Here is a 16,658-nt window from a genome sequence, read left to right as displayed (position 1 = left end):
AACAAAAAAGCCAAAAACAAGCCCCAAACAAGAACTGTCATCATCTGAGTTTCCCAGGTCTCTTGGGTGTGACTGCATTTCTCCAAAGAAACTGAAGAGTTTACCACAATAGGCTAAGAAAAGCAAGACTTCTGGCTTCAACTCATTTCAGAAGTGTCCTCTTTTCTGTAAAGGAAATGTTGAAACCCAGATGTGCACATAAGAAAAATGTCTGTTGCTTTGGGTACTTGCAAATAAGATGATGACACAGCCCTCAGGTTTGGGGAACCGAAAGGTCAAAGGAGCAGGCAATTCTCTGGCTACGTCCTGCCCTTCAGCACAGCCGCTGTGTATCATCCCCCGTATGAGTGACACCACCTGCTTTGAACTCAGCTCTCTACACTGACTGGCCAAAGAGCTGCTCATATTTTCCATCAAGAGCTTTTCCATTTGTCCCCGGTGAGAGAGGTGAAGTTGGTGTCAGGGCATGTGGATGGTAAGAGGAAAGGTATTTTTCTAAAGCAAAACAAAAAAGATAGATAATAATAGTGTCACCATCTAGTCCAGGCAACTCTGATTGTGGCCCTGTGACCTGCATGCGGCCCGGCCCGGCCCAGCCCACCCTGTGGCTGCCCCCTGCCCCACACCATCATGGCAGCTCTGCCACACTGAGTGGCCCAGCCCGGCCTGGCCACGCACCCATCGCTCCCAGCAACCACACAGCGGTGTGCAATTGGCACGGGCTGAAACCGGCACACGGGGAGGGCACAGTGCGGTGCTGAGTTGGTTATGGCAAATGGCTGTGTGCACTGTGATACGTTTGCTAAACGCTGGCCTGTCGACAGCAAAAAATACGCAGCCATGCTTTGCTTTCTGATACAGGGATTTGGGAATGGGTTTCAAGATTGCTGAAAAAAACAATGAACTTTTTTGTGTATTTGTGACTCCATTTTCAGTCTACATAAATACATTACCTATGAATTTTCAAATGGAATGCATAGAGTCGCAATCAGACATTCAACTCAAAAATCTGACTGTGTCTCTATGAGGCCTTTATAAGCCCTCTCCTACCAGAGAGAAATACCCCCCCCTTCACAGTCACACCTTATCCATGTCACCATTTTTTGGCAGTATTTACATTTGTGAACAACTGTTTTCAAGGACTAAGCACAGGAAGAGTAAAACATCATCAGAAATCTCTGACAAACACCTGGGAGTTCACTTCGAATTGCAACCACTGCCACTGAACCCGACTGATGCATCAGTGTGACAAAACAAGGTCAAGTATCCCACTAGCTTATGAAGAGCGGCCGCCATGATGGTGCGGGGCAGAGGGTGGGCTGGGCCACATGTGGCCCACGGGTTGAACATGCTTGAGCTACCCAGCAGGCCACAAGGAAATGGAAATAAAACACCTCATCCCTTCACGCCCATTGACTCCTCTCATCTTCCCTAAAGCAAGCAGAAGAAGGGGGCAAAAACCCATCTTTGGGGGGGGAGACAGGCAGAAGACATCTGCGGCTCCGCCTGGCACAGCATCATGCAGAATGACAGGAATTCAGGCCTGGGAGCAGGGCTGGTGCCTGTGCCAGAGCAGGGTGGTCAGACCTCATCTACTGAGCCTGGTCCCCCTATGGACACCTTCAGTCCCCAGTGCCAACCCCGCCTGTGCTGCAGTTTCAAGTCACCAAAGAGGCACTGAAGCCTCTCTTCTGAATATCAATGCGAATTTCACAAGCGTGGTTTAAATATAGCTGCTTGCTTTCCTGGGAGACCCTGTAGCAGTATTCTCGCTGCAGCAAAAGCTGCACCATATGCCCAGCGTTCACAGCCGTTTCCCAAAGACCGCCAGGGAGTTGTTATTCTGCATTTGGCTTGCATGCCGTTCCAAATGAAAGGCTTGCTGGGGAGGAAGGCTGGAAGAACAGGCTGCAGCTGACGTCTTTCACACGTTCAGATGTGCTGCTCAGGTGCGCTTATGCAGTGTTACGAGCTGCGAGAGCTGGATGCAGCTCTGAGCAACCTGATCTAACATGGAAACCAGCCCAGCTCCGGGCAGGGGCTGGACCTCCAGAGGTCTCTCACCACTGAAATTATCCTTAACTCAACTTAGGATACAGTCATATGGCAGAGGAACAGAGAGGAAATCTGAATTTCTGGGTCATTTTCTGTCTTCCTTTTTTTTTTCTTGTTTTTTTATTACCACCTATCTTACAAGCCCTTCAAGCATGATCTATCTCTCATCATACACAAGGCTTGTCTCCAAAGTAACTTGGACCTTACTGCACTGTAAGTGAAAATCCACAATTCCCTTTTTTTTTTTTTTCTTAAAGCAAACTGATTAAAATGCAGTTGGGCCCATGCCCAGGTAAAGTGCAAGAAAGTTGGGCAGCCATTCTTTCCTTGTGTTAAGTATGTAAGGCTCTGCAAGTGAGCAAGTCCTTTACGTTTAGGATAAGCAGAGATGCTTAAAAGCTGGGGAGTGCCCAATTCTTAGCCATCATTACGTGATAATTTCACCATCATTAAGACATATATTATCATGCCTTCAGGACAAAGCTAATAGAAAAAAACGCTAATTAGTGTTGGTCAGAAATTTTCCAGTGGAACATATTTCTGTCAGAAACTCCCCTGATTAGGTTAAGTTGATGCGTTCCAGAAGAATGCGTTTGTTTTGCTGAATCCCCGCTGCAACACAGTGGACTGTGGTGGGATGAGAGTAGGGAAAGAGGGGCTCCATCAAAACCCTCTTGTTGATGCCTTGCCAAATTATCTGCCTGGTTGCAAGCCTTGTGGCAACAGCAAGGCCTGCAGTTTGGGGCAGTCTGCTCCACAAAGTGCTGGTAGATGAACCCTGAACACTCCTGGTTCTTGTGCTGAGGGACTTGGAGATCACTCCTGCAACCAGCAGCATGCTTAGGTGGTGCATGTAGCATTGCACGTTGACTCTGCTCATGCCTGACTCCTTCCTTACTCCACTCCTGCTGAAGCCTTCCCAGCGCTCTGAGCTTCCATGTTTTCATCTTGCAAAGAGTGCCCCTGGAGCTGAGCACGCACGAAAGGGCTAAATGGGACTCTCTGGATCCTAGGACTGGCAGAAGATGGCTCAAATGCTGATCAGAGTACTGCAGCAACCAGGACTGAGGATACCCTGAATTGCCAAACATTAATATTTGATGCATTTCAATATTTAAAGAGCTTGATAAGATAATTTAAGAAACGCTGTCGCTTTTTAAATTATTTGTAGACGATTTATAACGAAGCAAATCCACTTGGAATGAGCAATATTTTGGCTAGGATAGACGTGTAGCTTAGACAGCTGCCTTCATTTATTTAAAGCACTGGAGATATGACGGTTTTGAACTCCTCTGCTAGAAACCCCACATCTCACCAGTCCAGACTCCTAACGAGCAGAAGCAAGTGAATCATGGAATGATTAAGGCTGGAAAAGACCTCCAAGGTCATCCAGTCCAACCATTCGCGTACCTCCAATATTGCACACTAACCAAGTCCCTTTCCTTAAACAACTCCAGAGATGGTGACTCCACCACCTCCCTGGGCAGCCTGTTCCAATGCATCACCACTCTTTCTGAGAAGAAATTCTTTCTTGAGTCCAACCTGAACCTCCCCTGGTGCAACTTGAGGATCCAGAAGCGTCTTTAGGCTGGTTGTGGTGTTGTTGAAGGAAAGTTTTGCTTTTGGAAACAAAGTAAAAGAGATGGAGGGTTTCCCTGAAAATTTTGTTTTCAGTGAAAATATTTGAGTTGTCATCTAGAACTAGAAAACCACAGCTGGAAAAAAATAAACTGCTGGTTGCCAAGAAAAAAGAAAAAACCCACCCTGCTGCCATTCTTGCTTGATTTATTTGTTTTCCTGGAAACGTCTTGGTGTAAGCGGCTCCAACAGTTTACACCTGGTAAGGATCAGTCCCAGTGCTGATAGCACTGTCATTCACTTGACAAATGCCATATGAGTCTGTAGAGAGTTCCCCGCGGCAGTCCCATCTCCCATATACATCATATCTGCCTAAAGTGGAGGGCATGGAGGCAAGGGCACAACTCATGCAATGTTAAAATGAGGCGCTTTATTTAACACTATGCCTCGGATGCACTGTGCGAAGGAAGGCAAGAAACCTCTGTACTGCAGCACAAGCACAAATACGTGGTTACCAGTGAGGGAATGTTCTGCATCGGGCAGCCCCTTTATTTCCAGTCTTCCCATCCTGACTGCCAAGGGAGATCTCTAAACATGCCATCAAAATGTAGAGTCACTATACTTTCGTTTTTGCTCTAACCGCTTTGAGCCTCAGGTCTTTGCCAGTTCTGCAGTCAACACATAAGGGCAGCGCAGGGAAATTATTTCTCCGTGGTGATGCTGACAGTTTCCTATGGAAACCAACACGTTGCTCCACAGATACCTGGAATAGGTGCAAAAAGTCCACAGTTTTATCACAGAACTGTGATAAAACTGGGAAAAGCATCTTTGGGTGCTATCTGCATCAACCCCTGCTCCAGCAGGGTCACCCAGAGCTGCCCAAATGTCCCTGCCTCAGCAAATGTCCTGGGAATCTCTTACCCCTCTAGGATTACCAAAGGAGTTTTCCACGCTGTGGGAGGAGGAGTGTGGCTCCCCTGCTTCTGTAGTCTTGTCTGGATGACGGGATTCTGACAACCTTTCTCCCGAGTGTTTTCGTTTCTGTTCATCAGCTTGTTGGTCTGATAACATTAATCAGCACTGTGGAAACAGTGCTTTCAGAAATGAACATTGTAATCAGAATGAAGAGACACTGATGAGTATTGCTAAAATTAAAGAGTCTAAATCCAGCAAAATTGCTTTCGCTGGGAAAAAGTATTTTTATCTATAGCCGGTGTTACCCACTGATCCATGCTATCTTGACGACACCAGGCATGATCCTTGTAGGAGGGTGTGGCATCTCTGGAGAAACCCCACAAAGATGTTCTTACAACTCACATTTTCCCTGTGTGTCAGTTGGCTGAGGAAACTGGGATGGTTCAGTCTAGAGAAGAGAAGGCTCAGGGATATCTTATCACTCTCAACATTCAGCCTGAAAGGAGGCTGTGGTGAGGTGGAGATTGGCCTCTTCTCCCAGGTAACAGCAATAGGAGCAGAAGAAATGGCCTCAAGTTGTACAGGGGGAGGTTCAGGTTGGATATTAGGAGGTGTTCAAGAAAAGGGTAGATGTGGCACTGAGGGACATGATTAGTGAGCATGGTGGGGATGGATCAACGGTTGGACACAGTGATCTTAGAGTCTCTTCCAACCTTTATGATTCTATGATTCTATGATTCTCTCTCCTGCCCTATCAGCTGGCACACTCGTAGCATTGTTGGTTATATGCTGACTCGTAACAGTATTGGCTCCCAGAGGCCAGAAATCCTGGCCCCATGTTGGTGCTGGAAGTTCTTCATCCCAGACCCTGCTGCATGTTGAAAAGATTAAACATTTCTACCATTTACCTCAGCCCAAAAATATGTCCCAAATATGGCCTGCTGGTGAATTCTAGTGTGTGTTTAAACATGATGAGATGATGCATGAGCTTGAAGGCAAGTGGCAAAACAGAAATCCCCGCTTAAGATTTTCCTTTCTGAGGCTGCAAAGATCTCCAATCCAGAGAGTGATGCAAGGACGTAAAATAACTGCTAGCGTAGCTGGGATTAGGTAATTTGTGTGTGAATGTGGATAGATATTAGGGGAAGAGAACTATTTGTTGATAAGCCTGACAAAGGTGAAGCATTCTGGAAATATCTCACGGCCTATAAAAGTGAAGTGCAAAGCCTAAGTATACTGCTGCTCCCTGAAAAGCATTACATAGCTCCTGGCACAAATACCTGGGCCATAAAGCTGCAAGTGCACAGCTCGAGGGCACCCTGAGCCTCTGCTTTCCTGTCCCACCTCAGGGCAAGTGAGAATTGCTTCAGCTTCCATGAGAGCCTTCCCACTTCACCAGTTGTGTGAGGAAAACAGGGGATAAAACAGAATTTCTTACTTTTGGATACTACTGCTTATAGTTCACGCATTGCCAATTAATATTGTTAATACAGTTCATACAGTGCAGGATGGAGCAATATACACTTAGTATCATCACTAGATAATCATGAATAATTTCCTGCATGCTCCCAGAAGTCTAAAGCCAAGCCTCAGGCTGCAAGGGCAGAAGTTCCACACAGCATGTCTGATCAACGGTTTAGTTTCTTTTTTTTTCCCCCTTTCTCAAGAATATCTGCTCAAAATGCTTTATCCACTCCTAGTTGAAGGGCAGGAGGGGGAAGGAGGGAGCCGATTTTGCCTGTTGTTTCTTTGTGTACTGGCTGGGCATGCCCTAGCCACTGCTCTTAAGGTGAGATGATGAAATGGTGGCTTCTGGGCCCTCAGAACTGAATGAGCTGCCTGGCCCTAGGTCAAGAAGTGAACCACCTGCACCCACAATCAACCATGTGTTTGTGAGTGGGGAGATGATGCTCGAGAGACAGCATCTCAGCCCTCATAGGCAGCTGCCATCTTCGCAATACTGCTAATCAGTACTAATACCCAAAGATCCTCATCATGGAAGGAGGCTCAGCACCAGCCTTCACCATGCCAACAAGTGACCCCAACATCCCCATTCTTTCCTCAAGGCATAAAAAAGGGGATGCTGCAGTCAGTCAGAGGAAAGTAAGAAGTTATGCTAGGAAGTCTTTTTTCCCCTTAGGGGTGATTCCTCAATGGGAACAGAGAAATGTAGTGATTGTAGTACCTCCATCCTTGGAATGACTCAAATCTTATATGGATGCAGCCTGGAGCGACCTCACCCAAGCTGGAACACAACCCCTTTCCTACCTCAGTTTTGATGTAATTCTTTATATTTTCAAGACCACAAATTCGATATATATTCTTTTATGGAACTAAAATCTATTGCTTGAGGTGGGCCCAGGGCAGAGGCACAGAGACAGGTATTTCTATCATTGGAATGAGCTGTCTCCAGATGTACTCCAGTGACAGACACCCTAATCTTGTGCACTGTGTTTTTTCTGCTAGTTTGACCTTGAGCATCTTCAGGGATGAAGCATCCACAGCTTCTCTGGGCAGCAGTGCCAGTGCCTCACTACTTCATGAGTGAAAAATTTCCCCCTGGCATCTAATTTAAAGCTCCCCTCTTTTAGTTCAAAACCATCCCCCTTGTCCTGTCACTATCTGCCCATGTAAAAACTCACTCCCCCTCTTGCTGGTAAGCTCCTCTTAAGTACAAGAAAGCCCCAATGAGGTCTCTCCAGAGCTTTCTCTTCTCCAGGCTGAAGACACCCAACTCCTTCTACCTTTCTAGATAGCAGAGATGCTCCAGCCCTCTGAGCATCTTCATGATCCTTCTCTGGACCTGCTCCAACAGCTTCCATGTCTTTCTTTTGCTGGGGCCTGGAGCAGTACTCCGGATGAATAAATGAATTCATTCGTTTTAACCAATTTGGATTTTTTTCCTATTCTTGAAGGCAGTCTTTGAATAGTTTAATAACATTACAACTAGTGACTGCAAAAATAAATATCTGACACCTCTAGTTTTGCTATGTGTCATCTGAATGGAAGTTTTCTGATGTATAATAATAAAAACATGCTTGTTAGGAATACATAATCTATAAATCAGACTTTTCCTAGGTCTTTGATTAATCTTTGTGAGTGGTGTAAGAAAGATTGCTTTCAACCTGTGACAAGTGATCCCTGCTCTGGGCTTCAGCAGTATTTACTGGCACTGAGGTCATAAACCACTTTCCAGTCAATGCCTTTTGTTTTCATTTCCCTGTAAATTTCTGAGACAATCACCTACAGAGCTAAAACTTTCCGTGCTGAGCCTCCGCCCGAGGGGGACTTCAGATGCTGTATTTTGGGAGGGAGAGTGCAGAGGGCAGCCAGAGGCACTGTTTTCCCTTCCCTTCCTCCCATGGCAGGGAAAATTGGTTAACATTGGCAAAAGAGCATGGAAGTCCTCATTCTCTCCAAGGAGATGTGTATAAGCTGTGGCTGGAATGAGCTGGTGGTGACAGGCTTACAAACACATGAAAAATATTACATCAAGCATGAGTTCAAATGAGTGGCATGGGAAACAGTGTGGTACAGCCCCAGACCACGACTCCAGCCTTGCACAGGGATGCCTATTCTCATCCTGGCATCATCCCCAGGAGATGATGTGTGGGGAAGGCAGACGTTTCCAAGAAAGCATAAAAGTGTAGAAGTGGCTCTTCCTTTTCCCAGGCTTGCTGACATTATGAGTGGTCTTACTGCTAAGTTTAGGCAATTCAACGATGGATCTTTGAGCCCTGCTGAGGTCTGCACAACAGCACAAAAAAGCTGGTGCACCTTCTTAGCCAGGTTATTCACTGAAATAACAGCTTGGAAAGATGGAAATTAAAAATCCCCTGTGCCTTTTCTGACCGTTAAGTGGGACAGCCTGGGCTTTAGTTGAGAATAGTCTCAACTATTCTGTGTTTCTGTGATTATTACTGGTCTCAGAGCAGGATTTTTGCCTGTCCCCAGAGTTTTTTTTTCACTTCTCTTGTGGAGGGTTGTAACACCGTAAAGCGTCTGATCAAAGTCCACTTGGAGTTGCTGAAGATTGCATAGCCCCTGTGGCTCGCAGTAGGCCTTATTCAAATTGTTGCTCTTTGACGCCATTTAACACTAAATGCTGTATTAGGCAGCTGTTACTGGGGTGCCGGGGTCGGCTGTTGCGGAGCGGTCAGGCGTGTGGCTGCTTCCAGATAGCACTCATGAAGTCTGACATGCAGTGCTAAGACAAGTGCTTGTGCACTCTGACTAATTCTGCCCACTGCTGTGCAGTTCATACTGAATTATATTGGAACTGGGAATCCCGCAGCAGGAAGGAAAGGACACAGTGAAATACAGCCGGCAGTTCTGCAGGCCTGTGACACATTAACTTCTTGTGGTTTTGATGTTTCTGTTGAGAAAAAAAGATGGCAAGGACATGGGTGGTACAGCTGCTAGGGTGGGAGAGTCAGGTGAGAGGTGAAAAAGGAAGATAAACAGCGAGAAGCGTTGTGGGGATGGTGTTGCCAGAACTGAGGAGCAGAGGGGAAAAAGGGTAAAATCTGGCAAGACAGCTATATAAGGAGAGCCAAGAGAAAATAACAGCCAGAAAGCAGGTGCTTTCTTTGGGCTGCTCCTCCAGCAAAGGATGAAACAGGCTCTCTGGGGCAGTGGGCATGGCCCCAAGCTGCTGGAGCTCAAGAGGTGTTTGGACATTGCTCTCAAACATAGGGTTTGATTTGAGGTTGTACTGTGTGGAGCCGTGGGTTGGGCTCAGTGATTGCTGTAGGTCCCTTACAACCTGTGAAATCCTGTGATCACTTGTAGCCTGGAAAATCTGGCTGGCTGAGCCAGCACCGTTGCTCACATCCCTGCCCTGTGCTGCCAAAGCCATTGCAGTTTTTATATTTGCCTCCCTGCCTGTCCACTACCCACAATTATCCTCGGTTAACAGTTCTGCTGTGCCACAGCCTCCTTAGTTGAGATAAAATAGCACAAGCAGCTGAGGATGCATGGATGGATGCCAAAGAATGAAAGTTGAAAGAATTAGTTTTTATGGTTTATTGAGTGTAGTGACATATTAAGGCCTGCTAGAAAAGCTGGAGCAGCTGGCTTTTAGATAACTTCAGTCATTATAAAGCCATCTTTTTGAAGGTTTCAGTGGGCGCCTTTTAATTCTTGGTGCTCTGTCAGCTGGAGTTGTTGGCTGCCCTGCTGCGTAGCATGCAGCGTTGGTCCTGGTTGTCACCTGGCTGTGCTGCTGGGAAGGTACCTGTGGTGATTCTAGTCAACTGGGGGCTTTGGTGATGAGTTTGACCACGTATGCAAAGCACAGCACATTTCTGACAGCTATCAGTCACCTCCTAAGGAGACCTCCTTATTCAGTGCCACGTAGGCAGATTGTTTTAGAGGTACCAAATAAACACAAGTGGTGTCCAGCGTGTTTGTGACCATTAGTTTGTCCTACTGGAAAGCTGAGCAACCGCATAGATAGTGTTTTTTTTCCACAGCATTATCCTTGCCAGTTCAGATGAGAAGATGTGATCTCTTCAGAGATAGGTTTAGCAAGATAATCAAAGATATACGTATAAAACCCTACAGTTTTTGCAACAGAGTCATGCTTTTAGCTAAATTCTAGCCTTAGCTTTAAGTATACATAGGTTTTCTGGATTAAACTTATAATTTCAAACTCATATAGCTATTCTTAGTGGCCTAAACTCTTAAGGTTGCCAGAAGTGTAAGGATTCTGGTTTTAAAACATCCAAGAGATTTTATATCTGTTCTTCAAGTTTATCTGGAAGCAATGACAGATTCTCAATAATTTCAACTCCATTTGCAGAGCTGAACTGCACTGTGATCCTGCTAAAGCTTCCTATCTGCCTGGAACTGAGTCAAATGGTGCTGCGACAAGCATGGGAGCAGTTGGTGTGCTGTTGGCATCAGCCTGAGCGTCTCCTCAGAATGAACATATGTTTCCCAGTTCAGCCATTTCTTTTGCTCTTCCCTTTTTAACTTTTACTGTATGCTTTTTTCTTCCCTTAATTAAGAGCTTTGAATTATTGGGATTTTTCTTTTTCTTTTTCTTTTTCTTTTTCTTTTTTTTTTCATTTTCCCACATCTGTGGATGTGAGCAAGGACAGATGCTAAAGGACAGAAGCTTTTGTTGATGAAACTAATCAGATTTTAATGAAACTAATCAGATAATTCCTTCCTATCTAAGAAGGAATTGGAATAAAGACATCAGTAATTTGAGCAATGTTCTGAAAAAATCACCATGTTTGGCTGTTTGTTCAAACTGCATCTCTGATAAAGAGGGAGAAAAATTAGATGGAGTTACACCTGGGCTGATGAACTCTTAAGATTCCAGAGTCTTCAGTTTGGCTCAGAAATGTTCTGCAAACTTGCTGGGTGTAGCAGAGGATGAGATCTAATGGGCACGTTGCCAGAAATCATAATAATGAACAGAATTAGTGGGGGCATGAGGATAAGAAGTAGAGTTGTGATGAAGCTAGAATAAAAACCCTTTGTATTACAATAAATGTTTTGAAAGGTGGAAGATTGCTTACTTTTGCCGTGGGAAGATATTGACTATGGAAGCTACTGCATGTCTTTGAAAATGATGGAGAAGGTGGCCAAAATTGCTGTTGCTGATACAGACCTGTTCTGGACAGACCAAACCGATTCAGGAGCTGCAGAGGAGTCCTGCACATCAATTCCACTATTTAAGTGCAAAATAATGTCTGTGCTTGGGGGGGGGGGGGGGGGGGGGGGGGGGGAAGAGCATAATTCAGTCTGCATGTATGCTGTTGGTCTCTAAATTACTGTGATCTGGGAGCATAAGTTTGGGCAAATGCTCTTCTAAGTAGTGTTCAGATATGACTGGGAATAAAACAGCTAAAAGTACTGGAATAATTCATAGAGTCATTAAGATTGGGAAAGATCTCTAAGATCATCGTGCCCAACCATCTACCTAGCACCAATATTCCCCACTAACCCTCAGTCCCACAGAGGTCCCTCAGAGCCACATCTACCCTTTTCTTGAACACCTCCAGAGACTCCACCACCTCCCTCGGCAGCCTGTGCCAGTGCCTCACTGCTCTTTCTAGGAAGAAATTTTTGCTAATATCCAACCTGAACCTCGCCTGGCACAACTTGAGGCCATTCCCTCTCATCCTATCACTGTTAGCTGGGAGAAGAGGCTGACCCCCACCTCATCACAACCTCCTTTCAGGGAGTTATAGATAGAGAGTGATAAGGTCTCTCCTGAGCCTCTTCTTTTAACTCCTGTACATTAACAAATACTCCTGTACATTAACAAACACTTCTTATGACTCAAAAATGTTCAAACATTAAAAAAAATATGTCACAACATTCCAAAGGAAAGATCCTTTCTCATGCATTGCATAATGAAGCTGCAGAGCTCCCTTTCAGAAGATGCTTCAATAAATCAGTCATTCAATCAATCATTAAATTATAAATCTCATAAACGGTTGATCTATCAAAGGTTATTTAACATGGTAATAGCCACCATGGCCATCACTGTGCCTAAGATAGCAGGCAAATATTGTGAGAAAGAGGTGTTTGTTTGATATCTCCCCTAGAATCATCACAGCATGTGACGATGCAAAATGCAGGCAGATCTATAATGATTCTGTCTGGTCTGTATACCTATGAAAAAAGAGCTTTTCTCCCTGTGCATTTTCCTTTCTGCTATTGAGATTCAAGCTGTTCAGAGCTGTGTCATATGGTACCACACAAACAGACCTGTTGGGACCCTCCTTTTGGTTGGAATCTCCACTGTAGTTCCTGAAAAGGATAATGACAATAGTGTACAAGGACAGACGGCAGTGAGATATTTGCAGTGTATTTGAGTCAATAAAGTCTATTTCGTTCTATATAATCTCAGGAGACCAAGCTCAAGGCATCTTGCAGTCAGCTTTCTTTCCATGCGCCCCTGAATGAGTTGGAACAAGAATGTGAAATGCGATTTAACAGGTTCAAAGGCTGTCCTTAAAAGCGGTGGCATTTTGGCAGTGTGGGATTCCACTGCAAGCCTTTTTTTTTCTGAGCTTAGGAATCTTCTGAGTGAAGACACTTTGCACGTTGTGAGTTACTCTAGCAGCTATTGCTTTCAGAAGTGTGAAAATTTCTGCTTATTTCCACCACTTGCTAATCCTGTTTTGGCTGGTGCTGTGCCTGCAAGGAGACCTCTCCATGGGATGTGTTACTCAGAAATGAGCCGTACTATTGTTGAGATTCAGGAAGGGCTTTGATCTGCTTTATGAAGTGCTTCGCTTGTAGAGAAAACCTGGTGAGTATTTACTCGCTGCCAATTTGGTGCAAAGGAGTAAAAACACTTAGTTATCTTATCCCTTTGCTTGACATGGACAATTTTGCCTCTTGTATTTCTGCTAGTCTTCAACCTGGGAAGATTTAAGAGTCAGTCCTCGTCAGTACAAACTAGTTCCATCATTCAGCATCAGGCCAATGTGTTCAGAGCAGATGTCCTCCAAACTGTCCCTGCTCTGTTGGTTGATGGCAGACGAGCCAAGAGTGTGCACACAGACCAGATGAATTATATGGCTGCTGAGAGAGGAAATTGGAAGAAGGATGTCACTGGCTGACAGGCTCACAAATGAACCACAAAGCGGTTGTTGTATCTTGGTATGCCTCTTGTCAGCATCCAGCACCAGCTGCTTCAAAAGCAAGGCTGAAGGAGGACTCTGGCAGGATATGCTCAGCACACTGTTCTTCGTCCCAAGGTAAGGTTTGACGTGGGTTAGTGGGCAGGGTGGTGATGGATTGATGGTTGGACTAGATGATCTTAAAGGTCTTTTCCAATCTTAATGATTCTGTGATTCCATGTGTCTCATAGCTGGTCCCCGTGAGAAGCCACGTTTGGGGGAGGGCTTTCAAAAGGTGAGAACTTGTGTACCTTGGAAGAAAACAATGGCCCTTTTAATCTTGTGGATAGCAGTGGTTGAAATCAGGTTGCCCAAAGCTTCCTTGGGGAGGGCTGTCCCTGTCTGCTGGTGGCTTCAGGAATCTCACCTCATTTTCTCCAGGCTACTTGCCTAGGGCTGGGGGAATGAGAGCATCTGCCTGCAACAGGGGCTTTGTATCATGTGGTAAGCAGCATCCAAAGCAGCATATGATGCAGAATGCTGAATTTTAAACTAGAGGAGAGACCTTAATCTATCTGGTCTGAAGAAAACAGATATCCTATGGACAAGGTAAACATTTTATTAAAAAAGGGAAATAATTGAACCCACAACAAAACCCACCTTGTGCACACACAAGCTGGCAGCTGTATAATGGGCAGACTTGCAAATGCATTTCTGGGGACTTTTTTAGTATTACTTGAGCTGGGACTGACTCCAAGAGTCATAGCATCCCAGTCCATAAGCTGTGTTCGAAATACAACTTAAAATTTGCTCTGAATTTAAGGAAGGTTAAACACTTTTGGAATAGCCACATAACTCTTTGTGGTGCAATAATTTATTATCAATGCCTGCGTCTGGAGAGGGAGGAACAAAGTGTGCTGCTTCTGCTTTTCTGCTGATGGACCCTGATTTCTCTCTGGTAGCTCTTCCATATGGCTTATTACTGTTACTACCTTTTCCATATTAATAGCATTCTTGCTTTCCTGATGTGAAATTCCTGATGTGATTTCTCTCTTGTGAGAGCTGTCAATTCCTCTTACCCTCACCAGTGAACAAGTCTGGCAAACATGTTTGTGCACTGGATCAGATGCCAGCTCATCCAGAGCAAAATGAAACCAAAGGTACAGCAGCTGGTGTGCAAATCTGCTGACACTGCATTCCCTTGGGAACGACCTGGTTTACTAAATCAGAAAGCCTGTGTGGAGCCTTGCAAAGGGCCGAGCTGAGCCCAGGTGAGGAAGATGGACAAGGCAGGCCTGAGACATGGTGCTGGATACAGAATAAGGTTGTACAATTGTACATCATTAAAGTTGGAAAAGACCTCTAAGATCATCACGTCCAACTGCCCACCCACCACCAATACTGCCCAGTAACCACGTCCCTCAGTGCCACATCTCCACAGCTCTTGAATACCTCCAGGGACAGTGACTCCATCACCTCCCTGGGCAGCCTGTGCCCCTGCCTCACCGCTCTTCTAGAGAAGAAATTGTTCCTAATATCCAACTTGAGCCTCTCATGGCACAGTTTAAAAAAGAGCCTGAAGGAGGGAAAGTTTCTTCAGGTTCCCTTTCAAGTTTCCAAAGGAAATGAACCCAAGGATAAAGACACTTTCTCCTAAACACATTTGGATTTTAGGAGACTCTTACACTTTGTTAAAGACTCTTTCTAGCAGTGAATTGTGAAATCTAGGCAGCTGTAACTCTAATAGAGTTTCTTTACGGTGTGGCAGTTATGGTGATTGATACGGATAAATGTGATCTTGAAAGAGTAATAATAAGACAATACAGCTCAATATTAAAGCAAATGAATTTTGAAAATCAGTTTTTGAAATGACTGGCAAAGAAAATGGTGCAAGTGTGTGCATTTGTGCCTGGTTCTCTCATTTTTGCCTGGCTTTCGATCTGCAAAATTTGCAGCGGTGACCTCAGCCACGCTGACACAGATTATTGCTCTCTGGAAAGGCTGTGCTGTGTCTGAGATGCTTACCTGCTTACATCCCAAGGTTGGAAGTTAAAAATGTACGTTGCTATCTATTATCTTTTCAGAGGGCAGTTCTGAAACATGCTCAGCACTAGTGAAAGGAAAATGTGAACCTATCATAGAGACAGAGATAAAAACTCTTGCAACGGTTTTGTGCAGCTGGAAGTGTATGGAGCAGATGCTCTGCAGAAAGCAAGAGAGGAGTTAGAGTGAGCCATGCATCAGACCTAGCAAAGGAGTCTGCAGACACATTCTCCAAGCATTCGCTTGGCTCCACAAACAAGCAGATGAGAACAGAAACACACATCCAGTTCTTTGCAAATATCTGTAAGCAGTTAACTGACCTTTAGCAATAATCTCATCTAGCAGCAGCTTCTTTCCAAATTTCCCTCTCTGAAAGCCTGCTGACCTCAGCCTGCTTTTCCAAGAGACTCGAGAAGGAACATGGTGTTTTTCACCGATACTTGTTCAAGATGGAATCTTGTTCCAGACATGGTGCAGATGCCAAGCTCTCCCCTTCTCCTGCTGCACAGGCTGCACTCCCCTCTGCTGGAGGGATCTCGGGGCTCACCTTGCCACGGAACACAGAAACCGTGCACTTGCTCAGAGAGGGAGCCTTTTCCTTGTGCTGCCTGCTGAGAGGCTCTGGGAGAGACTGGAGATGCTGCGTCCTGTCCCTGGCGATGCGCGCACACAGTTTAACGACTGCATTTTGCTGGCATGGATTGCTTACTCTTGTCACTATGAGATGTTTCTCTCTCAAATACTATATTTAACCTGATGCTTTGTCATGCTGCTGTCTCTGAACAAGAAGCAGATATCTTTAGTGAGCTTGCTGCAGTATTTCCCAGATCTATGCCCTTTAATAACCTTAGTAGATTTTTCTTGCTAGTATGTATTATGATACTTTTATCCAAATCAAGGCAAGAAGATATCATGATTTCCATCTTCTCAGTGTGTCTGGATATGTTTGGACTTGGAGTGCTCTAGGACTTAACACAAGCATGAAACAGCACTGATAAAGATGGAAGCATTACTCGTGAAATAGGAGTACTTCTTTTCATAGACTCACAGGATAGATTGGGTTGGAAGGGACCTTAAAGCCCACTCAGCCCCAACACCCAGCCGTTGGCAGGGCTGCCCCCCACAGCTCAGGTTGCCCAGGGCCCCATCCAGCCTGGCCTGGAGCCTCTCCAGTGATGGGACACCACGGCTTCTCTGGGCAGCGGTGCCAGGGCCTCACCGCCCTCTGAGTAAAGAATTCCCTCCTCACATCTAGTTTAAATCTCCCCTCTTTTAGTCCAAAACCATTCCCCCTTGTCCTATCACTATCTACCAGTGTAAAAAGTTGATTTCCGTCCTATTTATAATCTCCCTTTAAGTCTGAAAGGCCACAATGAGGTCTTCTAAATATCTCCAAGCAAATCAAACATCAGGAAAAAACGATACAACCTGGACAACCAAAACTTTCCCTGTTACCAGATATGGGACTCCCAACAGGTC

The 16,658-nt window shown here is 45.2% G+C and overlaps 2 protein-coding genes across 2 annotated transcripts in view; one reads left to right on the top strand and one right to left on the bottom strand.

Annotated features, from left to right (window-relative positions):
* Nucleotides 1-15,828, bottom strand: part of SLC8A1 (solute carrier family 8 member A1) — a 117,516-nt gene extending 101,688 nt beyond the window's left edge. Inside the window, exon 1 of the mRNA NM_001398209.1 lies at nt 15,500-15,828. The gene's annotated coding sequence lies outside the window, so the exon portion shown is untranslated. The remainder of the gene's footprint in view (nt 1-15,499) is intronic.
* The window catches only part of LOC107052874, a 105,536-nt gene that overhangs the window by 18,120 nt on the left and 70,758 nt on the right, over nt 1-16,658 (top strand). The gene's annotated exons all lie outside the window — the stretch shown is intronic.

This window comes from Gallus gallus, chromosome 3 (genome assembly GCF_016699485.2).
Source record: "Gallus gallus isolate bGalGal1 chromosome 3, bGalGal1.mat.broiler.GRCg7b, whole genome shotgun sequence".
Taxonomy (NCBI): Eukaryota; Metazoa; Chordata; class Aves; order Galliformes; family Phasianidae; genus Gallus; species Gallus gallus.
The sequence above is the reverse complement of the archived record's forward strand: the minus strand, read 5'-3'. Positions and strand labels throughout refer to the sequence as shown.